The sequence below is a fragment of the Arachis stenosperma genome, chromosome 7 (assembly GCF_014773155.1).
Source record: "Arachis stenosperma cultivar V10309 chromosome 7, arast.V10309.gnm1.PFL2, whole genome shotgun sequence".
In the NCBI taxonomy this organism is placed as follows: Eukaryota; Viridiplantae; Streptophyta; class Magnoliopsida; order Fabales; family Fabaceae; genus Arachis; species Arachis stenosperma.
This window is the reverse complement of record NC_080383.1, coordinates 74,836,951-74,846,266: the sequence shown is the minus strand read 5'-3', so window position 1 is coordinate 74,846,266 and position 9,316 is coordinate 74,836,951. Positions and strand designations below refer to the sequence as shown.

The 9,316-nt window shown below is 39.5% G+C and overlaps 1 non-coding gene across 1 annotated transcript; it reads right to left on the bottom strand.

Moving 5' to 3' along the window:
• Nucleotides 1-2,389: 2,389 nt before the first annotated feature.
• On the bottom strand, nucleotides 2,390-2,497 carry LOC130943104 (small nucleolar RNA R71). Its single transcript, XR_009071638.1, has one exon. It is a non-coding gene; the product is annotated as a small nucleolar RNA R71 (small nucleolar RNA).
• Nucleotides 2,498-9,316: the final 6,819 nt, after the last annotated feature.

Genomic DNA, 9,316 nt, shown 5'->3' with positions numbered 1-9,316 from the left:
ACCCTTACTCACGTAAGGTTTATTACTTGGACGACCCAGTGCACTTGCTGGTTAGTCGTGCGAAGTTGTGTAATGCCATGGTATTAGGCGCACCAAGTTTTTGGCGCCGTTGCCGGGGATTGTTCTAGTTTTGAGCAAGCCTTTGGTAACATCAGAGCCAAGATCCGGCAACAACATCAAATTTTTGGTGTTATTGCCCGGGATTGTTCAGGCTGGACAACTGACGGTTCATCTTGTTGCTTAGATTAGGTATTTTTTTTTTGAAATTCTTGAAGATGAATTCTAGAGTTTCATGATGATTTGTTGAAATCTGGCTGGCTGAGAAGCCATGTCTAATCTGATTGGACCGAGGTTTCAACTTATCACCACAAGAGCTTGTTGATTTCGTATCAATCTTGCTTTTGGAGCAGTGATTTGCTAAGGCTTGGCTGACCTTTGGTCATGTCTAGTGTTTTGGACCGAAGCTTTCTTTGGAAGCTTGGCTGGCTGTGAAGCCATGTCTAATTCCTGGACCGGAGTCTTAGACTAGCATTGCACTGATTCCTGGAATTCTCATTAAGAATTTTGATACCTTCTTTTTCTACTTAATTTTCGAAAAAAACACAAAAAAAAAATTAAAAAAAATCATAAAATTCAAAAATATTTCTTGTTTAAGTCTAGTGTCTCATCCTAAGTTTGGTGTCAATTGCATGTTTTTGTTATAATTTTCGAATCCATGCATATATTTCTTTGTTTTGATCTTTGAATTCTATTGACTTGAGTTTTTTATGTGTCTCATATGCATTTTCAGTTCATTAGTGTCAGTAGTATACAAACTGCTAAGTTTGGTGTCTAGCATGCATTATTATTTGATTCTTGTTGCATTTTGATTATTAAAAATCCAAAAATATTTCTAATTTGTGTCTTTTCAAGTCAATGATACAAGGGATTGAAGATTCAGAACACACTGCAGAGGAATTATACAAAAAAAGCTGAGCATTCAAAAATGCCCAGTGAAGAAGGCAGACTGGCGTTTAAACGCCAGCCAGGGCACCTGGTTGGGCGTTTAACGCCCAAAAAGGGTGCATTTTGGGCGTTAAACGCCAGAATGTATACCATTCTGGGCGTTTAACGCCAGGATGGTGCCAGGAGGAAGATTTTGTTTTCAAATCAATTTTTTTCAAGTTTTTCAAAATCAAATCTTTTTCAAATCATATCTTTTCAATCAAATGTTTTCAAAATCAATTTCTTTCCTTTTTCAAAGATACTTACTAACAATTAATGATTTGATTGAACATTTTTTGCCTTTTCTATTAAGGAAGGTTTTATGTTTGAATCATATCTTTTCTTGTTAGGCAAGTCATTAATTTTTAAAATCATATCTTTTCAAATTGTTTTCAAATCATATCTTTTCAAATTGTTTTCAAATCATATCTTTTAAAACTGTTTTCAAATCATATCTTCTCAATCACATCTTTTTAAAACCATAACTTTTCAATCAAATCTTTTTAATCACATCTTTTCCAAATTAGTTTTCAATCAAATCTTTTTGATTTCTAATTTCAAATTCTTTTTCAAAAATCACTTGATTTCTTTCTCACTTTGAATTTTCGAAATTTTTCAATCAAATTTTCAAAATGTTTTCAAAATCTTTTGATTGAATTTTCGAAAATTCTCTTCCCTCCTTCCCACATCCTTCTATTTATGGAGTACTACTCCTTCTAAATGCACAATTCGAACCTTATCCAATTAAAGTTCGAATTCTTCTTCTCCTTCTTCTTACTATTTCTCTTTTCCTCTGACACTTCAAGGAATCTCTATACTGTGACATAGAGGATTCCACATTTCTTTTTCTCTTCTCTTTCATATGAGCAGAAGCAGAGACAAAGGCATTCTTGTTGAAGCTGATCCTGAACCTGAAAGGACCTTGAAGAGAAAGCTAAGAGAAGCCAAAGCACAACTCTCTTTAGAGGACCTGACCGAATTCTTCAAAGAAGAAGAACCCATGGCAGCCGAAAACAACAACAATGCCAACAATGCAAGGAAGGTGCTGGGTGACTTTACTGCACCTACTCCCGACTTCTATGGGAGAAGCATCTCTATCCCTGCCATTGGAGCAAACAACTTTGAGCTTAAGCCTCAATTAGTTTCTCTAATGCAACAGAATTGCAAGTTCCATGGACTTCCAATGGAAGATCCTCATCAGTTTTTAGCTGAATTCTTGCAAATCTGTGACACAGTCAAGACTAATGGGGTTAACCCTGAGGTCTATAGACTGATGCTATTCCCTTTTGCTGTAAGAGACAGAGCTAGAATATGGTTGGATTCTCAACCTAAAGAAAGCCTGGACTCTTGGGAAAAGCTAGTCAATGCCTTCTTGGCAAAGTTCTTTCCACCACAAAGATGGAGTAAGCTTAGAGTGGAAGTCCAAACCTTCAGACAGAAGGATGGAGAATCCCTCTATGAAGCTTGGGAAAGATACAAACAATAAATCAGAAGATGTCCTTCAGACATGCTTTCTGAATGGAGCATCATAGGTATTTTCTATGATGGTCTCTCTGAACTATCTAAGATGTCCTTGGATAGCTCTGCTGGAGGATCTCTTCATCTGAAGAAGACGCCTGCAGAAGCTCAAGAGCTAATTGAAATGGTTGCAAATAACCAATTCATGTACACTTCTGAAAGGAATCCTGTGAACAATGGGACTAGTCAGAAGAAAGGAGTTCTTGAGATTGACACTCTGAATGCCATATTGGCTCAGAACAAGATATTGACTCAACAAGTCAATTTGATCTCTCAAAGTCTGTCTGGAATGCAAAATGCACCAAACAGTACTAAGGAAGCTTCATCTGAGGAAGAAGCCTATGATCCTGAGAACCCTTCAATGGAAGAGGTGAATTACCTAGGAGAACCCTATGGAAACACCTATAATTCTTCATGGAGAAATCACCCAAATTTCTCATGGAAGAATCAAGAGAGACCTCAACAAGGTTTCAATAACAATAATGGTGGAAGAAACAGGCCTGGTAACAACAAGCCTTTTCCATCATCTTCTCAGCAACAGACAGAGAGTTCTAAGCAGAATACTTCTGACTTAGCAACAATGGTCTCTGATCTAATAAAGACCACTCAAAGTTTCATGAATGAAACAAGGTCCTCCATCAGAAATTTGGAAGGACAAGTGGGTCAGCTGAGCAAGAAAGTTACTGAACTCCCTCCTAGCACTCTCCCAAGTAATACAGAAGAAAATCCAAAAGGAGAGTGCAAAGCCATTAACATGGCCGAATTCTGGGAGGAAAGAGAGGAGGAGGACGCCACTGAGGAAGACCTCAGTGGGCGTGCACTAACCTCCAATGAGTTCCCCAATGAGGAACAATGGGAATCTGAGGCTCAAATTGAGACCATAGAGATTCCCTTGGACTTACTTCTGCCATTCATGAGCTCTGATGAGTATTCTTCCTCTGAAGAGGATGAGTATGTCACTGAAGAGCAAGTTGCTAAATACCTTGGAGCAATCATGAAGCTAAATGACAAGTTATTTGGAAATGAGACTTGGGAGGATGAACCACCCTTGCTCACCAAAGAACTAGATGACTTGTCTAGGCAGAAACTGCCTCAAAAGAGGCAGGATCCTGGGAAGTTTTCTATACCTTGTACCATAGGCACCATGACCTTCAAGAAGGCCTTGTGTGACTTAGGGTCAAGTGTAAACCTCATGCCCCTCTCTGTAATGGAGAAATTAGGGATCTTTGAGGTGCAAGCTGCAAGAATCTCATTAGAGATGGCAGACAACTCAAGAAAACAAGCCCATGGACTTGTAGCGAATGTTCTGGTTAAAGTTGAAGACCAGTACATTCCTACTGATTTCGTAGTCCTAGAGACTGGGGAGTGCATGGATGAATCCATCATCCTTGGCAGACCCTTCCTAGCCACAGCAAAGGCTGTGGTTGATGTTGATAGAGGTGAACTAATCATTCAAGTGAATGAAGAATCCTTGGTGTTTAAGGCTCAAGGATATCCCTCTGTCACCATGGAGAAGAAGCATGAAGAGCTTCCCTCAAATCAGAGACAAACAGAGCCCCCACAGTCAAACTCTAAGTTTGGTGTTGGGAGGCCACAACCAAACTCTAAGTTTGGTGTTGAACCCCCACATTCAAACTCTAAGTTTGGTGTTGGGAGGTTCCCACATTGCTCTGATCATTTGTAAGGCTCAATGAGAGCCATCTGTCAAGCTAATGACATTAAAGAAGCGCTTGTTGGGAGGCAACCCAATGTTTTATAGTTAACTATTTTCTTTTGTTATTTTATCTTTTTTGTAGGTTGATGATCATAAGAAGTCACAAAAACAATGAAAAAAGCAAAAACAGAATGAAAAACAGGAAGAAAAACAGCACACCCTGGAGGAGAAGAAACTGGCGTTCAAACGCCAGTAATGCTAGCTGTTGGGCGTTTAACGCCCAGTCTGGCACCATTCTGGGCGTTTAACGCCAGAAAGGGGCACCAGACTGGCATTAAACGCCAGTAAAGGGTAAGAACCTGGCGTTAAACGCCAGGAATGGGCACCAGCCCGGCGTTTAACGCCAGAAATGGCTCAAAACGTGATTTTGAGCAACATTTGGTGCAGGGATGACTTTTCCTTGACACTACAGGATCTGTGGACCCCACAGGACCCTACCATCACTCTCTCTCTTCTTCCCCCATTCACCAATCACCTCAACACCTCTTCCCCAAAAACCCCTCACCTATCAAATCCCATCTTTCTCCTCACCACTCACATCCATCCTTCATAAAACCCCACCAACCTCACCCTTCAAATTCAAACCACTTTACCTCCCAAACCCACCCATAATGGCCGAACCTTTACCCCCTTCTCTCCTATAAATACCCTTCTTCAACTCTTCATTTTCACACAACCTAAACACCCTTTCTTCCCCCTTCTTGGCCGAATACACCACCATCTCCCTCTTCCTCATTTTTTCTTCTTCTACTCTCTTCTTTCTTCTTTTGCTCGAGGACGAGCAAACCTTTTAAGTTTGGTGTGGTAAAAGCATTGCTTTTTGTTTTTCCATAACCATTTATGGCATCCAAAGCCGGTTCAACTGAGAAGGCATAACCTCAAGCCCATCACTAAGAAGAAGATGGAGCAAACAAGAGACCCCTCTCATCAAGAAATCCCTGAGATACCTCAAGGGATGCACTTTCCTCCACAAGACTATTGGGAGCAACTGAACACCTCCCTAGGAGAATTAAGTTCCAACATGGGACAACTAAGGGTGGAGCACCAAGAACATGCCTTCCTCCTCCATGAAATTGGAGAAGATCAAAGGATCATGAGAGAGGAGCAACAAAGACAAGGAAGAGACATTGAGGAGCTCAAGCACTCCATAGGATCTTCAAGAAGAAGAAAGAGCCGCCATCACTAAGGTGGACCCGTTCTTTAATCTCCTTGTTCTTTATTCTTCTGTTTTTCGAAAATTATGCTTTATGTTTATCCATGTTTGTGTCTTATGATCATTAGTGTCTTAGTGTCTATGCCTTAAAACTATGAATATGAATCCATCACCTTTCTTAAATGAAAACTGTTTTTATCACAAAAGAACAAGAAGTACAGGATTTCAAATTCATCTTTAAAACTAGCTTAATTAGTTTGATGTGGTGACAATACTTGTTGTTTTCTGAATGTATGCTTAAACAGTGCATATGTCTTTTGAATTTGTGGTTCATGAATGTTAAAATTGTTGGCTCTTGAAAGAATGATGAAAAAGGAGACATGTTACTGAGGATCTGAAAAATCATAAAAATGATTCTTGAAGCAAGAAAAAGCAGTGAATACAAAAAAAAAAAAAGAGAAAAAGAAGGAGAAAAACGAAAAAAAGGGAGAAAGAGAAAAAGAAAGAAAAAGAAAGAAATAAAGTTGTGATCCAAGGCAATAAGAGTGTGCTTAAGAACCCTGGACACCTCTAATTGGGGACTTTAGCAAAGCTAAGTCACAATCTGAAAAGGTTCACCCAATTATGTGTCTGTGGCATGTATGTATCCGGTGGTAATACTGGAAGACAGAGTGCTTTGGGCCACGGCCAAGACTCAATAAGTAGCTGTGTTCAAGAATCATCATACTTAACTAGGAGAATCAATAACACTATCTGGATTCGGAGTTCCTAAAGAAGCCAATCATTCTGAATTTCAAAGGATAAAGTGAGATGCCAAAACTGTTCGGAGGCAAAAAGCTACTAGTCCCGCTCATCTAATTTGGAGCTTAGTTTCATTGATAATTTGGAGTCTATAGTATATTCTCTTCTTTTTATCTTATTTGATTTTCAGTTGCTTGGGGACAAGCAACAATTTAAGTTTGGTGTTGTGATGAGCGGATAATTTGTACGCTTTTTGGCATTATTTTTAGTATGTTTTTGATATGATATAGTTAGTTTTTAGTATATTTTTATTAGTTTTTAATTAAAATTCACTTTTCTGGACTTTACTATGAGTTTGTGTGTTTTTCTGTGATTTCAGGTATTTTCTGGCTGAAATTGAGGGACCTGAGCAAAAATCTGATCCAGAGACTCAAAAGGACTGCAGATGCTGTTGGATTCTGACCTCCCTGCACTCGAAGTGGATTTTCTGGAGCTACAGAAGCCCAATTGGCGCGCTCTCAACGGCGTTGGAAAGTAGACATCCTGGGCTTTCCAGCAATATATAATAGTCCATACTTTGCCCAAGATTTGATGGCCCAAACCGGCGTTCAAAGTCACCTCAAGAAATCCCAGCGTTAAACGCTGGAACTGGCACCAAAGCTGGCGTTTAACTCCAAGAAGAGTCTCTACACGAAATTGCTTCATTGCTCAGCCCAAGCACACACCAAGTGGGCCCGGAAAAGGATTTTTATGTCATTTACTCATTTCTGTACACCCTAGGCTACTAGTTTCTTATAAGTAGGACCTTTTACTATTGTATAGAAAGCTTTTGATCATGTTTTTATGATTGAACCCTCTTTGGGAGGCTGGCCATTCGGCCATGCCTAGACCTTGTTCTTATGTATTTTCAACGGTGGAGTTTCTACACACCATAGATTAAGGTGTGGAGCTCTGCTGTACCTCGAGTATTAATGCAATTACTATTGTTCTTTCATTCAAATTCCGCTTGTTCTTTTACCAAGATATCACTTGTTCTTCAACATGATGAAGGTGATGATTGACGCCCATCACCATTCTCACCCATGAACAAGGTGACTGACAACCATTCTTGTTCTACAAGCATCTGAGGCTTAGTGAATATCTCTTGGATTTCTGATTGCATGATGCATGGTTGATCGCCTGACAACCGAGTGCTCGCTTGACAAACGAGCCAGCCATTCCGTGAGATCAGAATCTTCGTGGTATAGGCAAGAACTGATGGCAGCATTCAAGAGAATCCGGAAGGTCTAACCTTGTCTGTGGTATTCTGAGTAGGATTCAATGACTGAATGACTGTGACGTGCTTCAAACCTGTAACCTACTGGGCGTTAGTGACAGACGCAAAAGAGTTATTCTATTCCGGTAGGGGAGGGAACCGAACCGGTGATTGGCCGTACTGTGACAGAGTATTGAGCATTAGCTTTCACTGCGAGGATGGGAGGTAGCTGCTGACAACAGTGAGACCCTATATGAGCTTGCCATGGAAAGGAGTAAGAAGGGTTGGATGAAGACAGTAGGAAAGCAGAGAGACGGAAGGGAAGGCATCTTCATACACTTGTCTGAAGCTCTTACACCAATGATATACATAAGTATCACTATCCTTATCTTTATGTTATTTTCGTTCATCATCATATACATTTGAGCTTGCCTGACTAAGATTTACAAGATGACCATAGCTTGCTTCAATACTAACAATCTCCGTGGGATCGATCCTTACTCACGTAAGGTTTATTACTTGGACGACCTAGTGCACTTGCTGGTTAGTCGTGCGAAGTTGTGTAATGCCATGGTATTAGGCGCACCAAGTTTTTGGAGCCATTACCAGGGATTATGAGAGTTGTGAAAAAGTATAGTTCACAATTTCGCATGTCAACTATGCCTTCCCAATCGAAACCCTCCTGGCTCTACAGGACCAAGGCCTTACAAAACTCAACAAAAAAACTTGGGCTGACATTTGCAGTGAGTCAAATGAAAATATTAACTTAACACAAATGATATCCCAAATGGCCAACCAAAAAATAGTCATACAAAGACCAAAAGAAAAAGCTATTATCCAAACACCACAAACATCTTTAATTACCACCAAAACACAAAAGCCCCAAACTAATTACAAGCCCACAAACAAAACCTCAAACATTATCCATATGGAACCTGAATTCTGGGACAGCTCACCAAACAAAGTCATCCCAAAGATTTTTTTCCACTAGATTCCACTTCAGGCCATTGGCACCCAACAAAATCCGCCAATTTTACGAATTCATCCTAATAGATACTGACTCAGTAGCTATTAAACATTACAAAGACAAAACCAATCCTGATCTTACAACCCATTCAACCATCCAAATCCTCAAAATTTTGTCCCCAAAGCAATTTGGGAACAACCTAAACAAAATTCAAAAAATTTCTCAAAATTATGACCCAATAGGTTTTAATTATTGGGACTACATGGAAGCCTGGACTAAAGTATTTTGGTTCCAAAATACTCAGCACAGACATTCATGGTTAATATATTTTAAAAGAAAAATCAATTATATTTTTCCAAATTGGTTCTACCAATGGTAGGACTTCTTTGGGCCAATCCCAGAGATTCTACCCTCACCTACGGATGAAGGGTATAAACTTTTCCAATCAAAATTTAAAAGTCAGGAAACATGTATTTCTGTAATGTTGAAATTCTTTTTAACTTTTTTATTGGCATGGGTATTCTCATGGCAATACAAATATGCAAAACCTGACCACCCAAAATCCTTTCCAATCCTGCAAAGGCATGGTTATGTGAAATTGTGGTCTCAATTTGATTCATCCATGGCCTACCCAGAAAAGGTCAAAGAATGGTTCAAATCCAATCCCGATAGCCAGAAGATTTCGGATCCAGAAACAGCTTTGTTTCTCAATCAGAAAGCCCAAATTGCCGCAGCCCTTGCAGGTGCTCAATCAAAAGAAACTCTAACAAAATATTTTCAGCAAATCATGCAAATGATCGAAGAGGATAAAAAACACAAAGAAGATCCAACCTCATCAGCAGAATCTTCAAGCGGTTATAACCAGAATGAAGACGACTGCTTTGGAATTGATCTAGGGGAGGATTAGTCTTTAATTTTGAAATTTATGTAATCACAAAATTTATAATCATATTAACTTGTACTGTAGAAATAGTACCGGTTAAC